Source organism: Euprymna scolopes, chromosome 19 (genome assembly GCF_053919585.1).
Source record: "Euprymna scolopes isolate OS-2025 chromosome 19, ASM5391958v1, whole genome shotgun sequence".
Taxonomy (NCBI): Eukaryota; Metazoa; Mollusca; class Cephalopoda; order Sepiida; family Sepiolidae; genus Euprymna; species Euprymna scolopes.
In genome coordinates this window covers 34,979,392-35,001,951 of record NC_136500.1, presented here as the reverse complement: position 1 = coordinate 35,001,951, position 22,560 = coordinate 34,979,392, and the positions used below count along the sequence as shown (strand labels likewise).

Sequence of the window (22,560 nt, the reverse complement as noted above, 5' to 3'; positions counted from 1 at the left end):
GACTCTGCTGATTACAGTCACGTGACACTTGGTATTCCAGATATGGGGTGATAACTTTTGGTTTCAGTGAGTGAGAACAGACCATTTTAGTAATAAGAATACATTCGTGCAGAACTATTTCACTTTGAAGCTGTAACCATAGAGAGCCAGTCGAATTGGAGCATGTAGCAAAGGAATGTTGGCTCAAAGTTAACCATAATGATCTCCCTTGGATCACAACTAATTTATCTCCCTTGAATCATACTAATCAGCATAGAATGTACCCGCTTCTACTAGAAGTGAAAAATATATAATTCCATCCACATGGGGAATATAAACTCAAATATCATTTTCATTTTGCACAAGTTATTGGATATGATTCAATCCGCTGTCTAGACATGCTTTACACTCACACCAGTAAAAGTTGCTTCCCTTCCGGTCACAGCCACATCAACAACTAAACATGCCACATTTACAGCATGGAACGATAAAATTGTTGTCATAGAAAAGATGGCATGATTCCATTTCCGTTTGATAAAAACCGGTTTTCTTTTTTTTTGTTGCAGACCATCTACTAGTTGGTCAGTTGTGTACAAATCCCAAGAGTGATAGGAGCCTTCTATCATGTTTGAAAGTGACACAATGTTCAACAAGTAAAATTGGAGATGTGCTGTTGTACAACTCATGCTCTCTACCAATCCAAGTTATGAGAACAGGACCATTGCCAACACCCTCAAAATTCAAATCAAAGAGACCCAGGCTTGACTTCAGAAGGAGTGCTATGACTTTGTACCCTTATCTCACTGGCCTCCTTCATCCTCCAACCTGAACTAATTCGTCTGGTCATTTGTCGAGAACATCACCAACATGACCTCCAACAATACCAAAGCCAGCCTGATCGCCACCATCCACTGAGTGCTCACCAAGCTCCAGCCAGCGCTCGTGGAAAAGGCATGCTCCCAGTTCCAAACCCGTATCGAGGTGGTGATTGACTGAAGGTGGCTACAATGGATAGATGTCAGCTCTACTACATAATAAAGTTGTCTGAATTGATTTTTTTTCAATAAAAGTTTTAAAATAAAGTTGCAGTGTTGTTTCTTTAGGGCGACATTTTTTATCGTTCCACCCAGTACTTATACATTGTGAATACATATCTCTCTCTATTCCTTGACCCATGATTATACTGGGACATTAATGTATTCTTCACTTAGTAATTATATCTGCGCTTTTTACCATTTTATGTATCATATCTCGTATGTCCTTTTTACGTTTGTTTTTCACAAACTGTCTGTGGTGAGAATGTATGCGTGTACATTTAAATCAAACTGTTCGTTTATTATTATCTTTTACCTTTTTCATTCCGACTCATTGAATACATCCTTAAGAGGATGGAAAACACAAAATGGCAAAAAGATACCTGACATGTGCATTGCTATAAACAATATCACATATTCAACAGTTTAAAAGGTAAAATTGTTGACTGTAGTCAAAGGCGACTCAAAGGCTCATTTTTTGTTGATTCCAACATCGAAGTGTAGAGGAGGTAATTGATAAGAATTGCCTAATCACCTTCATTTTTAATGATTTAGTTTTCTGTTATGCCACATATGTCTCTGAAATCGATTAGCAACCAAAATAAAAGTTCCATTTGTCTGTATGTTTAGGGTAATAAGATGTTCTCATATGTTCTCTCATAATTTTCTGTAAAACAATTAATACCACAATGTTTGAACTATCTTCTTGACTACTAAGCTAGGCACTTTAATTTTGGTTCATATTTGACCAATCAAAAACAATCTCTCATGCGAGCTGGACACTGGTCCTAAGGAAGTGCTCGGCATTGTTCTATCTCTTTAGCTAACTGTATAATCAACCCACATTGCTGATTTCAAACGCTAAATTCATTTCTTGGGATGCAAACCAAAACCCACAAAGTTATCAGTGTTGACAAGAAGGCTTCAATATCCAAGATGGCTGATCTGCGACACATAGACTAATACTTATACCATTTTAACACAGACTAAGTTAAAAGTCATATATAAACTCAGTCTACCTTTAAACTAACGCCTACATACATACAGGCTTTATTCTAAAAACATTCTCCCATTATGAATTCTTTTACCCTATAAACAGAATATTTATCCTTCCTATTATGGACTCTTAAATCTTTTTCTTCGTCCAGACTCATGGACTTATTTTCTATTACTAACACCGTCTCTATTATCACATGTTAACAAAGATGGCCAATAAAGTTGATATAAATGTTAGAAATTAGGCTTCATCCTGTTTTTCTTTTTATTTATTTTTTTTACCTTGGTTCACCCCAAACAAGGCAAATTGTCACTGAAATGTAAAAAGCTATACCTACGGAGGTATCCTAAGCTGAAAGTTGTGCAGCAAGGTGTTTGTTAATATACATTTAAATTTCTGCATGTTGGTACCGTTTGAGAAACAATATGCAGGGAGGGAATTTCAAAGGTGATCAGTACAGGGAAGAAAACTATTACAGAAGAAAACCTTCAAGCAACTAAGAACCTCTAAAGGGAAGGGGTGGGATTCTGTATCATAAGAGGCAACCATGAATTGTGGGCTATACCTATAGAAACATCCTTATGTATTAGTCCAGTTATCAGTCTCAGAAGATCATAACAAACACATATATAATAAGCAAACAGAGAAAGACAATATAACAATGACGTATTATTCAGGGATGTTTATTTAAATGAAACGTTGTGAGTAAATGTGCATACAAATTTGTGTTTGAGAGAGTGTTAGAGTTTGTGCATGTGTGTGCAATAATAAAGGTATGTCGACAGTGCTAGTTTGTTCAAGTGAAATGCTAGAACTGTGGAGATCGTTTAATCTATCATTCGAGAACTGCGGAGATCGTTTCATCTATCATACAAGATCAATGGAGATTGTTTCAGCTACCATACGTGAAATGCTGGAATTAGCTTGCTGCTGCAAGTTTTGCATGGATAGCTGAAACTGATACTTTTTATTATCACAAAGATCCAGAGATTCGAAGTTTGTGAATCGTGGCGGGGGTGGGGGGAGTTTGATTCAACGAGGAAATGGGAAGTTTCATGGTTGTCTGCTATGGAAATCTGTCCTGGTCTTCTGAGTGAAATCTTTTATAGCTGTTCGCATAGAACGTCAGAGAAACGTTTTTCCTTCACTCCTAATGTACTGATTGGACAATTATTGAGTAAGTGTCAGATTTGTGCGTGTACACTGTCACTTTTTAGAGCTAGTCAGGCTGATACTATCAACCTTTGGTTAGTCTCAGAGTAAAAAAATGATATAATTTGACATTTTTTTGTTAGAGGAATATACTCATTATTTTTGTTTCAATTTTACAGGGGAAACAGAACAATTCCAACAATTTACATGAACCAAACTTCCAAATAATACAACAAAAAATAGGTGGGTTTTTTTTTTATTCTCTACAAGCAAAGATAATGAGTATGATTAGGAGAGAATTTGGTCAAAATTGGAAGAAAATTGTTATAAATTTAGTAACGATTTTTATTGAATAATTTGTTACAAATAATTTCTGACTTACTTAAGCTTAGCTAATTTGGTCTCCAAGAAACAAAGGATTGGCTAATAGACATTTTTATGGATAATTAATGATAAATGTGTATGCATTTAAGCTCGTGTAAGTAATACTGATTCTATTTTTTTTAGCTTGATTGTCTCTAATTATTTCATTCATAAAACATGAGGAAAGCATTACCAATCGTTTTGTAGAAGCAAAGTGAACTAATTATCAAGGGAATATCAAGGGCAAAGAAGGTGAGAGATGAAAACAAGTCGACCGATTATATAGATGCCCGTATCATATATATTATATTACAGCCAAATAAAACGTCAATACAATTGTTCAAGTGTTATTGCGATTCTATTTTTCACCACAGCATTTAGTATTTTTTTAAAATAAAAATTGCTTCAGACAAAGCATGAAACCACTTGATGTAATGAACTAAAAAATACTACTTCAAGTTCAAAAGATAGCCAATGATAAGTGTTAGATAGATAGATTCCGACCCAGAAAACAGCAATTCTTTCCCCTTTGTCAGAAACAACGTTCATGGTATGCGATAACTAAAGAACAAAAATAACAGAAGCAAGATTTGCGAGGCTGCTGACAGTAAACTCAAGGTCAATTTTCTATTTTCCTTGGAAAAACTACCCAGAAGAAAACTGTAATTACTGAAGTAGCAAAAAGGAAAAACTCAATATTTTGCTTATGTGTTGTATCCGCCTTTAAACAGGTAACTTTCGTCCAGTATTGAGTTTTCTCAGCAGTTTTGAAGGTCTGAAACTGTAAACTGAATGGATACAACGATTTTCTTACGTTTTTTTTTATCAATCAAAAAACGAACAAATGAATAAGAATAATTATTGTTCAATATTATGAATTTATTCCTTTACCGTTATAAATTTATTCTTTTTCCGTTATAAACTTATTCTTTTACCATCATAAAACTTATTCTTTTACCGTTATAAACGTATTCTTTTACCGTTATAAACTTATTCTTTTACCATTATAAACTTATTCTTTTACCGTTATAAACTTAGTCTTTTTCCGTTATAAACTTATTCTTTTACCATTATAAACTTATTCTTTTACCGTCATAAACTTATTCTTTTGCAGTTATAAACTTATTCTCTTGCAGTTATAAACTTATTCTTTTACCGTTATAAACTTATTCTTTTACCCGTTATAAACTTATTCTTTTACCATTATAAACTTATTCTTTTACCGTTATAAACTTATTCTTTTACCGTTATAAACTTATTCTTTTACCGTTATAAACTTATTCTTTTTCCGTTATAAACTTATTCTTTACCATTATAAACTTATTTTTCTTTCAATTATAAACCTGTTCTTTTACCATTATAAACGTATTTTTTTACCATTAAAAACTTATTTATTTACTATTATGAACTTATTCTTTTACCATTCTAAACTTATTGTTTTACTATTATGAACCTATTCTTTTAACCATTATAAATTTTTCTGTTACTATCATAAACTTTTTTTTACCATTATAAACTTATTTTTTTAAACATTAACAACTTATTCTTTTACCATTATAAACTTATTCTTTTATTATTATAAACCTGTAGGGGAGCGATATTTTGGCTGTGGGATTTCAATCATGCTGTCGAGAACCAACGAGAGTTCCTACCTACAAAAAAGAGACAGACACAACCCACTAGAAACTCATTTGTCGCAAAGACTAATAAACATATTCTCGACGCTACAACTCGCAAGCACACAGTCGACATGATACACTCGATTCGATGACTCGCAAAGAGACACAATCAACAACTACACACTGATTACAAACCTATTCTTTTACTATTATAAACCTATTCTTTTATCACTAAAACTTATTATTCTTTTACCATTTCAAACCTATTCTTTTACAACTATAAATTATTATTCTTTTCTGACTACAATATGGTTGTCTTCAAGTGTAACGTAAACAAGTTTTTGATGAGCCGTTCCATATAAGTTAACAAATTTACCGAATTTCCATTACTAACGATTACTATATTGTCCAATTTCTGCTGTACACTCTTTAACCCTTATCCTCGAGTGGCCTCTTGGCATTGATAAGTGGTGATGCCTAGGTAAAAAAAAAACATTATAAACCTATTCTTTTACCACTATAAATTTTTATTTTTTTACCATTATAAACTTATTCTTTTACCACTATAAATAATTATTCCTTTACCATTATAAACTTATTCTTTACCATTATAAAGCTTCTTTGTTTTCTTTTTCGTCAAATCTTTCTAGGATTTTAAAATTAGATCCATTGCTCTTTCTGTTTTTTATAAAAGTTTTATCTATCACTAACCCGACATTTTCTTACACTTGAAGCCATTCCCTATCTTTAAAAATCTACTGTCAAACCATATATGGAGTGCTGTTGCTATATTTGGGCTGAGGAATCTCTGCTCAATTTGAAAGTTCTTAATAAGATGCAGAAACTTATCTGTAATTTGATTGGCTCCCACCTTTTCTTCTTCTCCGCACCCTCTCTCTCACAGACATAATGTTACTAGTTTCAGTGTTTTCTATAAATGCTATTATGGCATGTTGTTATAATTTTCGGGTTTGTATTACTGTACACATAGATTCGAAAAAGTTGTCAAAAAAACAAATATATAACAAATAAATGTTATCAAACGCAAGATAAGTTACTTTTCTACCAAACTGGATATAATTCACGTGTTTTTATTCAATTTAACATGTTTATTCAGCTCGAAAAACATGCAGTGTTTACCGATGTATTGGAAAATTCAAAATGGCGGCCGACTCTCTCTTAAACGCGGTAAGTTCGGGAAAAGGTGTTATAAATAATAAACTAGACAAAATACTGTTAGAAATTCGCTCAATATATATTACCGTGACATAGGGTAACATATATTCGGTGTTTTTTTAATAGTATTTTGTCTAGTTTATTTTTCCCGAACTTACTGCATGTTTTTCGAGCTGAATAAATATGTTACATTGAATAAAAACACAAAAAATATAGCCAGTTTGGTAGAAAAGTAACTTATCTTGCCTTTGATAACATTTATTTGTTATATATTTGTTTTTTGACGACTTTTTCGAATCTGTGTGTACAGTAATACAAACCCTAATTTTCTTATAATAACTTTCTTATTAAAGTGATTTTTTTTCTGTTTTTGCATATCTCTTTTCACGTGAGCTTGCCGTTTGCCGTTTTCTTTCTTTTCTTATCTAAATATTTTCTCTTTCTTTTTTTTAATTTTATTAATATGCATTCCTGACCTCTTGCCATGTTTGTCATTGTAAAATTCAGTTGAATAAAGACTTGGAAAAAGGTCTTTCTGCTTGCGTCTTCATTACATTACAATTTATTCAACTGAATTTTAAAAAATCTAATTTTATCTCATGGATAAAATTATTCGACTGGACAAATTTGATGTATCTTCTGCAGACCCTCAGGCTAGCAAGTTCTAGAAACTATGGTATCATAATTTTACTTACTATTTATCCACTATCGCTCCTTTAAATCCTGCTAAACTTGAAGTCCTTTATCTAAACATTACTGCTACCATTGCTGACATTATCGAAGGTTGTTCTGAGTTCGAACATGCTATCAAACTACTAAAAGCTGTTTACGACAAGCCCCCCAAAGTTATCCACATGACATTTACTAATGAGTCTTTAGACCAGTACCTTCAGGCTTGGAATCGTTTGGAGCTGACTGTTACTCCAAAGATGTTACTGTTGCTACTTACAGGGATGAAACTGTCCGCGATGCCTTCATATGTGGCCTTTGGTCTTCCATGATATGTGCCAGACTTCTAGAAAATAATATGCTGAATCTCAAGGAAGCTACTCAATGTGCTAGGGAATTAGTACAAGCTCATTTTCGTACTGAGTCATACGTCTTGACCAACTGGACCTGCCGCTTCTACTCCAACTCAAAATGATTCTACCAATGCTGTCACTGCTACTATGACTAAATGCATATTCATTGACTCCGCTGATTCTCATATGGAGTTTGAGTCTGTACTGTCTACAGCCCTTCTTACTCATGACAGATGCTGCAATTGTCACCTTCAGGATGATTGTTGCCATTGTCTTGCCCGTGTATGCCAAAATTGTGGCAAGTTTGGTCATTTTGTTATTCTACAAGACCGACACCTTCAGGTTCTGCCTCGGGTGTATATATGTTAAAAATGGTGGTATATCGCTTCCCATTACTGAAATTGTGAAATTAAATGTTAAACGCTTAATAGCTCTTATTGGCACAAGCACTTGCAATAATTTTATCAGTAATTGTATTGCGAAAACAATGAACTTGGCTACTTTGAAACAGGATTCCATAATTTTCATGGCATCATCCACCATTATTATCAGGCTATCTGCGTATTGTACTGACAACATCACCTTCAACGAATATAAAAACTTGACTTCACGGAACTTCCTAATTCTTGTATGGATATCATACTCGGAGTGTCCTTCTTAAAACTGCACAAGAGTATTAGTATTTCTTTTGGAGGGTCTCAGGATATTCTAAAAATCTACGCTTTAACTAAGATCAGTTGTGCTTCCGTTAAATTATTCAGAAATTTGACCCCTAATTGCAAACCTATTGCTACTAAGTTTCGCTATTACCGTGCTGAGGATGTTCGGTTCATTGGAAAAGAAATTCTAAAATTACTTTGAGAAAGATATAATTGAACCAAGTTATTCTCAATGGCACGCTCAAGTTGTTGTAACTTCTTCATCTAATAAAAAGAAACGATTAGTAGTCGATTTCTCCCAAACTGTTAGTCAATTCACTTTGCTTGATGCATACCTCTTGCCACAAATCGAAGATATTATAAACAAAATAGCCCAGTCAGCATAATTGACTTGTCTAAAGTATACTATCAAATTGAAATTTGCCCTGCAGATCGCCTCTATACAGCCTTTAAAGCTGCAGATCGTCTGTATCAATTTAAATGAATACCCATGAGTGTCACAAATAGGGTTTCTGCATTTCAGCCTTTCATGAGGTCTTTTATTTCTGATAACAGATTGTCTGGAACCTCTTCTTATTTGGATGACATAACAATTTGTGGTAGGACCCAGGAGGAGTACCACGTAAATTTGGAGAATTTCTTAAAGGCTGCTTCAACATACAACCTCGAAATAAACCGGGAAAAGTCAAAGTTTTCACTTTGTTCTATTAACATACTTGGATATAGAATTTATAATAGAACTCTTTAATCGTATCCTGAGCATTTGGGACCTCTCCCTTTCGACAGGTGTATTCGTATGCTTGCCTAATATGCAAAATGGATACCTAAATTATACGGTGGAAAATGGAACTTCTTTCTTTTTCATACGATATAAAACACCATCCATGGAATGAAAATTTTGTTGATGATACATTATGGCGAACATGTGTGGCTGCTGTCTTTTCCTTGAAGGAACTAAAATCATTTCCGCATGACTTCTGAATGCTCTACTTGTGCCAAAATAAAACCCCAATTCTTTAATTCCTCTAATTATATTCTTATCTGTTCTACTGCCTCGTTTCAACGTATTTCTGTTGATTACAAAGGATCTCTTCGTCAGGTTGCCATTACATACTGTTGTTTCCTTCACTTTCTCTTCTCATGATTGCTCTTCTCAAACCACGATACAGTGTATGATAACTATTTTCTCTGTGTTCAGACTTCCCTCATTTATTCATTCTGATCGAGGAACTTCATTTTTGTCGGGAGAATTCAAGCAATTTCTGCTACGACTTGAGATTGGATTCGGTAACACTACAAGAGGTAACAGTCAATGGGAGCGCTATAATGGAATTATATGAAACACTATCTTATTAGCTTTGGAATCTCAACGGTTTCCCATTAACATTCTATAGAATATATTTTTTTTTTCCTTATCGAAGGCCTTTGATATCTCAAGAGCAATTGCCCTAAAAGGGAAGCCTTTGTCGAGAGATTCACTAATCCTATGAGATATAACTGTAGATCTAGCAGAATGGAAACCGTATTGCATGTCACTAAGAAGGCTATTTCTGTTGAGGTAGTTGACTACTTCTCTATTTGATATGGATTCCAGTAGCTTACTCATGACACACAGGAGACTTATTGGTCTGTACTAGGAGGGAGATGCTACGTGCTATGTACATGCTATTCGCTCTCTGCTATGCACACCACATGAACACATGTTCAATTTTGAAAGGTGCTCTTCCATTAGCACTGCATTATCTGTTTGGTTTTGTGAATCGGGAAAAATGTTATTTAAACGATTTAGTGGCAGGAGTAAGTATGACCCTATTGTGGAGGTAGTTGATAGTGGTAGAGATAAAGGAAACTCTCAAGTGTGAGTAATCTACTAGTGTGGTAGAGAGAGCCTACCTTCCTTGCAACAGTCTTAGCAATTACCTTAATGTATTTGCTCCAATTCATGTTGTCTATGAATGTTAACGCTAGGAGCTTGTGGGTAGTACTTTCAAGCAGTGTATCCATTAACCATGGCAAATAGTGATTGAGAAGGTTTATTGCAATTATTAAAGGGTAAAGGCTTAGTCTTGGCAGCATTGAATGTTTCTATGCAGTTACAGCCCTATTCCACTATGAACTGAAGGTCTTCCTCATGAGTTTTAGCCATTTCCTTAGATATGTGTTTATTATGTCGCTTAGTTTTGTCTCTTAAACAGTTATCTCCCTTGGCCGGACATTTTTCTTATAGAGTTTCCACTGACTTGACACTGGCAGGTTGACCGGTGTTTTGTCCCCTAATTCTTGCTGCCTTTCTAGCCACATGGCTCGTTTTTTATCTCCCATTATCCTTCGCCGTTTTAAGCCATCTCCGGTAAGAAACATTATTTATCCCCTTCTTAAAGACACTTCTTTAATACCTTAATTTCATTTTTTATATTATTTCATTTTAACTACGAACTTTGTATATTTTCTTTATCCACGTGTTCGGCTTCCTTATTTCTAGCTGTCGTCGATTTCCTTACGCATACGACTCCCCGATTCAGCCCTTTTATAACTTCTCGTTCTGGACTTTTTCTCTCTGTACTCTGAACAATGTTTTTTTTTTGTTCCTTTCAGTTTTTTACCATATGTACCTTCAATAAACCTGTTTATAGGATTTCCTGTCTTCAGAGTTTTGATTGCTAGCATGCGTTTAATGCTAACTGTTTTAGGATTGTATGTTTCTAAACAAACGCATCCTGGAGACAGTATAGTGCTCCTTCATTTTTTCCCCCTAGTCTGTTGCTTCCTTTCTCCTAGTTCGTTTGACTTGTGTTATGTTGATTAATCAAACTATTATTCTCATCTCATGTGTTATTAGCACAACGTTTCGGTTGCTGCAAGCTGCGACCTTCTTCGGGGGTTGGGAACAGGCTTCTTTTACTACTAAGTTAAAAAAGAGTTAGCTCTGCATTACAAGAATTTGAACCGTTTGTTAGAGGGTGGGTCCGTAGATCATAGTTGGTTTAGTGGTCTTTATCATTTCGTTGTTGTGATACTTTGTTGCAATACAGCTTCCTATTCCAGTAGCTCCTTTCCAAGAACTGCTGACTTGTGGAACTCTTCACCTGCTGACTGTTTTCCTCCTAGCTATAACCTTGAATTTTTCGATGACTAATGTCAATGAGTATTTTCTGTCTTTATAATCATCTTTCATTCGAGTTTTTTTTTTTACAAGGAAGTCACCACTTATCAAGGCCCAGAGGGGATAAAGGTTATTGCGTATACAGTAATCAATGGGATAATATCGTAGTAATCGCTAGTAATGGAGATCTGATAAAGTGTCTTACTTAAGGGGGCGGTTCAACAGGAACTTGTTTATGTTGGACTTGAAGACATCCAAGTTGTAGTCAGGTGGGAAACAGGCAAATGGAAGAGAGTTCCACAGGCGTACACTTCTAAGAAATAAGCTTTGTTCATGGAATCTACATTTTGATTTAGGCACAGATAAAGAGTGGGGAAAATTACTGACCGTAGTTTCACCTAGACGGGTGTTTTTCATGAAAGATTGGTGAGGAAGGGGGGGGGGCAAAGATTGGAGCTCAGACGAGCACTTGCCATGGACATAACGATAAAACAAAGACAGGCTCGCAACGACCCTTCTGTGGGAGAGAGGTTGCAGAGAAGAGAAAAGGGCATCCCCCACTAAGCTACAAAGTCTATTTTGTACTCTGTCAAGGCAGGATAGGCTGTTTTTAGCAGCTCCTGCCCAGATATGGCAGCGATACTCCATTCTTGGACGTAATTAGCTTTTATACAGATAGAGAATTACATCAGCAGTGAGATATCTTCTGGAGCGGTAGAAGGATCCTACCATCTTTCCAGCGATCTTGGCAACAGATTTGATGTACGTGTTTCATTTCAGATCAGGAGTAAAGGTCCATCCCAGAAGCTTGTCAAAACATGGAGCCTCCCCAAGACGAGAGCCATCCATTTCAATAGATACCAGATGGGGATCAGAGCGTTGATGATGTAAAGATAGAAGCTTGGTTTTAGGTGCATTAAAATTAACCAGCCACCTTTTCCCCATTATACCACGCTCTCAAGATCAGAGGAGAGAGAATCAGAGAGACCATTGTCATTTACGGCCTTTGATGTGTTGCCATAGATGGTCGTGTCATCAGCATAGATGTCAACGAATGATTTAAGTATGTGCTTTGGGAGATTATTGATGTAGATCAGGAAGAGAGTTGGACCCTTGAGGGACACCAGCATTAATACTGTGGGCTTCTGATTTCTGCCCATCAACCACTACTCTTATGCACCTATCAGAGAGAAATGATTTAATAATTGAGAAAACATTTCCAGTTATACCGTAGCTGGAAATCTTGTGAAGTAGGCCTTTAGGCCATACCTTATCAAAGGCCTTTGATATGTCAAGAGCAATTGCCCTAGAAAGGAAGCCTTTTTTGAGAGATTCACTAATCCTATGAGATATAACCGTTAGCACATCTGCTGTAGATCTAGCAGAACGGAAACCATATTGCATGTCACTAAGAAGGTTATTTCTGCTGAGGTGGTTGCACCAAGAGCAATTGTCTATTGCGATTTCCACTCCAATTTTTTTATCATTATAAACTTATTCTTTTATCATAGAGTAGTCATTCTTTTACGATTATCGACTTGTTTTTTACCATTATGTACTTATTCTCTTACCATCACGAACTTATCCTTTAATCATAATGAACTTTTTCTTAACTATTATCAATTATTCTTTTGTAGTAATGAAATTATTCTTTTACCATAATAAAATATTATTTTACCACAATAGCAATATTGAACTTATTAATTTGCTGTGTTCGTGCTTTACATAAAAGCATTCATCTATAATAAGAAAATCGTTGCTTAATTCAGTTTGGAGATTTGAAATTTTAAAACATGAGGGTTCTATATGTGGCCATGATTATTAATTTAAAAGTTTTGTGAAAACCAAAATAAATGATCCAAAACATGTATAAAAGACTTGTAAGATTATTTTGTTCTGAAATTTGATTTTAGCGTATTTTCAATCCTAACAGTTACACAATATCATTACATAACAAAATCACACACTATAATTACATAATATATTTATACAATATAATAACAAAATATAATTACATACTATAATTACATAATATAAGTACACAATATAATTACATAATATAAGCACACAATATGATTACATAGCATAATTACTTAATATAATTACACAACATAATAACACAACATAATCACAGAATACAATTGCATAATATAATAACACAATACAATACACAGCATAATTACATAATATAATGACACAATATAAGAACACAATATAATTCCAAAATATAATTACATAGTATAGTAACATAATATAATTACACAATATAACTAGATAACATAATTACATAGTATTATAACACAATATAATTACACAACGTAATTACATAATATCATTACACAATATAATAACACAACAGCTTTAATTTGTGGGACTGATATGGTATTGAGCTTACAATTATTTGCAGATCATCCACATTAATCCACATAGATAATTCTACTGCGAGTTTTTCTTTAGTAATTCTGAATTAAGTAGTTCAATATATATATATATATATATATATATATATATATATATATATATATATATATATATAAATTGAACTACTTAATTCAGAATCACTAAAGAAAAACTTGCAGTAGAATTTGCTGGTTAGGGCATTAAATAAAACCACAATTTATGATATTTAGTCAGAAATTGTAAAAAAAATATGTTCATGTCAGTTAAAAAAAAATGCGAAAAACTGTAGGAAATGTGGAAAGGAACAAAAAATAAATTGGGAATAACATTCCAGCCTGCATAAAAACTCTTTCAATAGTAAATCCGAAAAATGAAAAAGAATTCTTAAAAAAACACACACGCTGAATAAGGACTTTGATAATTGTTTTTTTTTTGGGGGGGGGGGAAAGGGTATTCTGTCGAACAATAAAGTTAATCGTAAATTTTCATTTACAGTTTTAATTTCTTCTCTTGTCTCTTATCCGAAGAATTCTATATTTTTACTTCACAGAATTTAACTATAATCATACAATATATATATATATATATATATATATATATATATATATATATATATATATATGCATGCATGTATGAATTGGTTAAAGAATACGAACAGATTGTGGGTCCTGGATACGACCTTAAACTATATCCGATGGTGAGGCCCCAGCTTGCGGGCTTCGGGGAGTGTGGAGCCACCCTTTAATTGCCATTGCTCTCAGGTCCACTCTGACCCGGGGTGGTTGTACTTGTTAGGATCTCAACTCTAGAAGTATAAGCCATTTTGAGTTTCAGAACAGTTTCAGATGGTTTGCTGTTACACACAAGTCCTGGGAGGTGACTTGTTTGTAGTAGACAGTTCCACAGAACAAAATATTCTTACCGTGTCGAAACCCGGGAAAGAACATGTGAAATTGCTCCAGAAAAGGTTTAATATTTATGAAGCAATTCTGGTTTCTGATTGGTTTGTAGCAGAACGTGAATTAATTTGATTCGTCAGTTCTTAGCAGCATCGTTTATAAATAGAATCGTCCGACTGTGTGGGATCATACCCCATTACACCTCCATTGTGATGGGATGTGTCTCCTTGCGGCTTCGGCTGCAGGGAGACAGGGTAGTACCAGTCAAGGATTCGTCACTCAACCCAACAGGTGAGGGGCCGGGAACCGGTCCAGAACCTGTTGGATTGAGGTACACCGCCTGGGTAATACCTAGGAGGTCCACCCTCCCAGGCCTTGCCACCAGGCTTTCCGGTGGGGAAAGTTTATTGCTTGCTGCCTGAGGCGCCCCGACCGGGGAATGCCGACGGGGTTACTCAGGCAATTTTTAAAATTGCAGGAGTGCCCCTCCTTTAGGGGAGCCTGCGGGGTTCCCACTTTCCGGCCTTGTGCCACATTTTGCTGAGGTGGGCAGCAAATAAATATCTACCCCATTACTCCTCCGGGATGATGGAATGTGTCTCCTAGTGGCCTCGGCTGCAGGGAGACAGGGTAGTACTGGTCAAGGATTCGTCACTTGACACTCAGCCCTGTTGGACTGAGGTACACCGCCTGGGTAATACCTAGGAGGTCCACCCTCCCAGGCCTTGCCACCGGGCTTTCCGGTGGGGCAAGTTTATTGCTTGCTGCCTGAGGCGCCCCGATCGGGGAATACCGACGGGGTTACTCAGGCAATTTTTAAATTGCAGCAGTGCCCCTTCTTTAGGGGAGCCTGCGGGGTTCCCACTTTCCGGCCTTGTGCCACATTTTGCTGATGTGGGCAAATAAATATCTACCCCATTACTACTCCAAAATATTGCAACATCCTCCCTATTTTTTTATAATGGGGAAGTCCCTTGTGTTTGTTCTGCTCAAAAATAAATATATATTTTTATATTTACTTAGACATAACAAAAATTAGAAATCATTTGGGTCTTAGAATTTTAGCATTCAAAAAGATGCCATTTTTAATTGTGTTCAAATGTCAAAAAGGAAAATTACAAAGATTTTTTTTTTTTTTTTTTTTTTTTTCCTAAGCAAAAAGTATTAGTAGGTTAAAGTGTTAATACAAATAAAATGGATACAGTTTAACGTCTTGTCCAGGACTATTTTTATTTATTTATTTTTTTATATTTTTTTTTATATATAGAAATCTATATACTGAGCATTATCCCTAGGGTTTTCCGCTGATATTCATGCAAAAAAGTAATAGCCTTCTCATAAGTGAAACTTCGCTAGTCTGTATTTTTAATATATAGAAATCTATATACATACAGGGCAGTGAAAGAAAAAAAAAAATTATTCAGTCGAATTCACCAACAAGTTTTGAGAAAAAACGTTGTAGCTTTATCCGTGTCGCCGGTTTCATAAATACATCAGCGATATTTTGTTCTGATGATATGTAATTCAAAATAATGGATTCCTTTTTTATCTCGTTTTCTACGAAATGGCATTTTATATCCATATGCCTAGATCTTTGGTTGATCACCGTGCTCTGTGCTAAGACTATACTGGCTTGATTATCACAATTAATTACCACGGGGCTTGTAATCAATTCTGGCTCTAAAATAGTCTTCAGGATATTTTTAAGGTAGAGTGCTTCCTGGGTCGTGTGTGTGATCCCGATAAATTCTGCTTCACACGTAGAGAGAGATACAATCTGTTGCTTTTTAGATTTCCATGAAATAATAGGCCCATTTTCTGAGAGTCTGAAACAATATCCAGATACACTCTTGCGATCTTCTTCGTTTGCCCAGTCTGAATCCGAAAAACCTTCTAATTTTAGGGGATTTCTTGATTTTCTAAATACTAACTTCTGTTCTTTAGTTCCTTTTAAATAACATAGGACTTGTTTAGCTCTGTTTAAATCCTTCATTGTCGGTCGTGATAATTTTTGTGATAGTTTTGTTACTGTATAGCATATGTCGGGCCTGGTTGCAGTCATCAAATATATAAGACTACCAATAATTTCGCGATATTGTGTGTCATTTATTATTTCAGATTCTGTGTGTATACTTTTTATTAATATCATTTTCGACCGGTGTAGAGCGTTTCTTGCACTCTCCCATTCCAAATTTTAATAGTATTTTGTCGATGTACCTCGATTGAGTCATCGTAACAAGTCCTTTGCTTTGAGTAAATTCTATCCCCAGAAACCAGGATATTTTGCCAAGATCGGTCATTTTGAATCTTTTACTTAATTTGTTCTTAACATCAGTTAACATTATGTCACAATTTGATGCGATTAAAATATCATCGACCCACAAAACCAAAATCAGTAGTTTATCGTCTTTGTGTTGGGTATATAAACAGGGGTCTACAGCGCATGGTCTAAATTGTTGTTTAATAATATAATCATGGAATACTGTGTTCCAACACTGAGCACTCTGCTTTAGACCATATAATGACTTGTTAAGTCGCCACACGCTATTTTTATTTTTCATTATAAATACCTCTGGAGGGGTAATATAAATTTCACAGTCTATTGGGGCATTCAAATAAGCATTTTTTTACGTCCATTCGATGGATGTTTAGATCATATTGTGATGCGACTTGCAGTAAAACTCTGATTATCGTTAGGTTTGTGGTCGGCGAAAACGTAGAAAAGTATTCTTTACCGTAAATCTGAGAGCACCCCTCAGCAACAAATCTTGCTTTGTACTGTTCTACGCCTGATGCTGTACTCTTTTTTGTAAAGACCCATCTGGTAGAAATAACATGTTTATCTCTTGGGAGAGGCACCACCGTATAGGTATCACTTTCGGCCAAGGTATCCATTTCTTTTTTCATGGCAATCCTCCATCCATCACAATGTTCTGAATCAATTGCTTCATTGAAGCTTTTTGGCGCATTTTCCATTGAATAGCAATAGTCGATTTGATAATCCTTTATATTGTCGACCACAAAAAAATCGGGTCGTCTTCTATTTCTTTTGGGATATCTTTCGACTTTATCATCATCATCATCATCATCATGGACACTCTCGTCTCCGTAATTTTTATTGTTTTCGTTTGTTCTAATTATTTGAGGTAATATAATTCCATCCTCTTCATATGACGGGTTTTCGTCTTTACAATTAAACGTGTCTGTGAACCTTACACACCGGATTTTTTTCTTTTTTTTTTTTCGGGAAAAAATATTAAATTGGCTGGACTGTTTTTATCGTATCCAAGAAATATACCTCTGTCGGTTTTAATATTCAATTTACTCTTTTTCTCTATATATGCGAAGCAAGTTGAACTAAATATATGCATTCTGCTTAAATTTGTTTTTTTACCGCAGAAAGATTCATATGGAGTTTTAGATAGTGTTTTGTTAAAAGCACCTGTTGCGTATATAGGCTGCCGCCATAAGTGCATACGTCCAGAGGTTTTTAGGGAGTTTTGATTCAATGAGCAGGCATCTTGCCATTTCAAAAAGTGTCCGCCACGCACGTTCAGCAGTCCCATTTTGGTGTGGTGATCTAGGAGCTGATGTTTCCTGCCTGATAGGATTTTTTTTTTTCTGGTATCTTGTTTTGATAGTTTGTCATTTTCCCTTGCGTACAGACGTCGCAGTTGAAGGTTTTTGATGTTTGTATTTGCATTCCATCAACTACAGTCGGCAACTTTTTGATATCAGGAATATTGCCGTGTCCAAGAATTTTATGCCATGTCTGTAGATCATGGCAGGCGGTTTTTGATGGGACTACGCTATTTAAATAATATAGTCTTCCATTTTCTTTAATGTCGAATACAGTTCCATTCGGGTATACCAGTTTTGTTTTATTGGGGCTAAAGTTTATATTTGCACCTTGTTTTGTGGCAGCTTGTACAGAAAATATATTTTGCTTAAATTTTGGGATTAGAAGAGTGTTTTCTAGAATACAGAAACAATTCACCTTTATTGTTCCCTAGCGAGACTTTCGCATTGCCTTTTTTCAAAACGATATCATTGACTCGACTCCCGTAAGTTAGTTCTACAAAATGATTTTGTGGCTTAAAGTTGGGATCAAAATTGATAAAATCAGATTCCTTTGTAATCACATGTGCAGTGGCCCCACAATCGACAAGAAAATTATTATTGCTTGTTGACGCATCAAATGTACACGAAAATAAAAATGTTTGTTCGCTAACAGAGCTCTCTACATTTTTAATGTAGTCGCCATTTTGAGTCCTGTATCCACATTGGAAACTCTTGTGATTAGGTCAGTTCAGTGTATAAAGAAATAATTTTGGGGTTTCCTTTCGATAAATAATGCTCTCTCAATATGTTTAATGCTTTGCAGCCGTCGTCCAGGGCTTTTCTCATTACCAGTGATAGACTTCAGTCATCTAAACACTGTATTAATTCCACAAAGACAGTTGCGTTCTTTTCAATGTGGGCTAATTAAAAACCGACTTGAAAAAAATATATTCTATTAAAAAATTTTCTTCAAAATCACTGGATTAGGTATTAAATAACCTGAAAAGGGTTGATATGCTGTAAAACAAAAATAACCAACCAACGAACAGATTGTGAGAGGGTAATAAAATCAAGAACTCTATTTGGTTGGAAGTTGGAATATGACATTTTTTAACTTTAAGAACAATCTTAGAATGCAAATCCATGGATTTACCCTGATGATTTCCTTCAGAAATAAAACGCAAACGTTTCTGTTTAGCTTACTTGCCATAAGTATACTTTATACTACATTAGCAGTATTAAAATCCAAATATTGAAAAATCTTTTAGTCAACTTAAAATAAAACATACTAACTATATGGCTTATACATAAAATAATGGATTACATATAAAAAAATTTGAATGCAGAATCAGAAAGAACATCCAAAAATGCCAAGTTATAAAAAATGATTGAGAAATAGAGTAACAACAGCAGGAAATTCAATAATTCCTTCTTGTTTTTCTTTTATTTATTATTTTTATGAAAATCGACCCAGACAAGACATGAAGTCACTTGATGTAAAGAGTTGACAAGAACGAAAGATGAATATTGCAAAGACAGGAGATGCTTATTTGTCTTAGTATTAAAAGATTAAGGCAGTACATAGGAGGAAAACAGTCATCAGGAAGAGAGTTCCTAAAGTCTGCAGTTCTTGGAAAGAAGCTAATGGAATAGGAATTTATATTACGATGAGGTAATAAAACAATGAAATGATGGAGACCAATAGACGAACAAGCGGGAACAAAAGAAGCAGGGAATAAATCAGACAATTCTGAAGAGCATATGCCATAATAGTATTTATAGAAAAGACTGAGACTAGCAACATTACGTCTGTGAGAGAGAGAGAGGATGTAGAGAAGAAGAAAAGGGGGGGGGCTAATCAAATTTCTGCACCTTATCAAGAATCTTCAAATGGGACGGAGATGCCTCAGCCCAAATATAGCAACAACACTCTATTTGATAGTAAATTTTTAGAGATAGAGAATAACCTCAGATGTAAAAAAGATGTTGCTGCAGCGATAGAGAGAACCAACTTTGTGAGAAGCAGAAAGAGCAATGGATCTAATATATGAACTTCAAGGATTTTATAAGAAAGAAAGACCAAGAAATTTCAGATTCGAATTCTTCTCACAAACAAAGCCATTCATAAGAATCCCAGGAAAAACAGGGACACACCTACAATTGAAAGACACAAGCTGAGTCTTGATAGGATTAAACGAAATAAGCCACGAGGTGCCTTCAATAAGTTTTCAGACTTTTTTGTACAGGAATTTAAAACTGTCCTAGACACTTGAAAATTCAATATGTTATTATTGTTATACATCTTATGAGATGACTGACCAATTTTTATGATTTCAGGTTCAAATGAACAGCTACAACAGCAATTGGAATACACTCTACTAAAGCCTGATTGTCACAGCTGATGAATTTCAAAAATGTAATCTGGACGTCAGGATACTTTAGAAAAATGAATTCTGTTTTAAACTTGGAAAAATGCCACAGAAACATATGGAATGCTTCAGACTACTTTTGGATCATATTGCATGAATCGAGCATCAGTTTTTGAGTGGCATAAGAGATTTAAGGAAGACAAGAAGTCTATGAAAGATGATGAGAGGTGTGGGAGGAGTAAGGAAGTTAGAAAACCAGAGTTGATTGGCCAAATAAAGAATTTCATGAATAAGGACTGTCGTGTGTCTATAAAGACAATAAGTGCACATTTTGATATCAGTGTGGGAAATGTACACACAATTATTAGCAAGGAACTGAAAATGTGAAAGATTTGCGCAAAGTTTATCCCAAAGGGGCTCCATCCTTGTCAAAGACTATTTGACCAAGATGGGTATCAAGACAGTTACTCACCCTCCTTATAGTCCAAACCTTGCTCCCTGCGATTATTGGTTATTCTCACGGGAAACCTTAGAGGTTATCATGAGGAGAAAAAAAGGTTATCATGAGAAGAAAAAAAGGCTATGATGAGGGTCATTGATATACTCACACAAGAGGACTTCCATTGGGCCTTCCAAAAATTATTGGAATGGCACAAGTGCATTGCAGCCAGAGGATATTACTTCAAAGGGGACTAGAGTTTCATGTATGTACTATCAATAACAGTAGCCAATATGAAAAATGTCTGGAAACTTATTGAAGGTACCTTGTATTTTGTATCCCAGTCAATAACTGAACCTAGGTCAACCTTTAGATGAGTTGAATTGCAGATGGGAGAGAAGTAGCACTAGAATAGTCATGGTATGTTGTAAATGTTACTTTTCTGAAGAATATTATTTGAAAAATCATTGGTTTAGAGAAGAAACGGTGTTGGGCCTAGAATAGAACGTTGAGGAACATAGCATTGATAGAAAAAAAGAATGAAGAGACACCATCCAGAGTTACTCACAAGCTTCGATCAGAAAGAACAGACAATAATGTCAAGAACATTATTACCAATACCATAGCCCTAATGTTTGCGTAGAAGCCCATAATGCTACACACTGTCAAATGTCTTTGAAATGTCAAGTGCAATCAAGCGCATTTAATGGTACTTTTTCCTTGTTCAGAGGCCAGACGTTTTCTGATATTACCCAAGCTCACTCTTCTGCTTTCATGGTTCAATGGGTCAACTGTTTCCAGATTCCACTCTGTGTGGTCTTGCCTAATCAGTCGCTTTCAAGTTATTTAGATGACGAAACTTCCTGCAAATTAAGGTATCCATAGTTCTACAGTGGATATCCAGTAAAATGAATGCTCCACAAAACCATACCAATATAATAAATTCATTGTAAGGATATCCTCTGTTCTCGTCAAATGCAGCAGTTTAGAACTGCTCTGTGATTTCGGGTAATTTTTGTATATAATGTTAACTTTGAACTCCAAAATTCTGAGCTTTAAATTCTCAAAACATTTGAAACACCAGAGATATTTACATAATTCGAACAATTTTGAACTCCATTTTCTGAGCTCTTTATAAATACTGTGATTAAATTACAATAACCCAACATTTAAAACATCAACTTGGAATGTTATTACATATATATATATATATATATATATATATATATATATATATATATATATATATATATATATATATGTATATATATATATATATATATATATATATATTTTCGGACGATATCAAAACATCGTTAAACTCACTACTCGTTCAAGCAGCCGCCAATAGCGTAATGGTTAGAAGCCTTGACTGCCGTATAAACGGTCGGGTTTCAATCCTGGCTTGAGGTAGTTGCCTGTCTAGCCGCACTGATGAGCTGTGAAACAGCGAAACAGTACTGTATGTGGATGATTATATATATATATATATATGTGTGTGTGTGTGTGTGTGTGTGTGTGTGTGTGTGTGTGTGACCTTATCTGTGTATGTGCAGAACGGTCTCTGTCAAACTACTCTGTCAATTTTTAGTCTTCATTTTTTTTTTTGATTTTATGTTTTTTTTTGCTGTTTATTTTTTGTTGTTTAATGTCTTAATGTTTTGTATTATATTTTTTTCTTCAATAATTAAACGGGGTTATCTTAATTTTTAATTGATTTTAATTTTTACTATTGCTCTCCAGACTTGAACGTCTGTGAAATTTTTCCAATATCCATTAAGGACTGGA

The 22,560-nt window shown here is 34.9% G+C and overlaps 1 protein-coding gene across 4 annotated transcripts in view; it reads right to left on the bottom strand.

Moving 5' to 3' along the window:
* LOC145303512 (sushi, nidogen and EGF-like domain-containing protein 1) overlaps positions 1-22,560 on the bottom strand; it is a 77,869-nt gene that overhangs the window by 31,259 nt on the left and 24,050 nt on the right. The gene's annotated exons all lie outside the window — the stretch shown is intronic.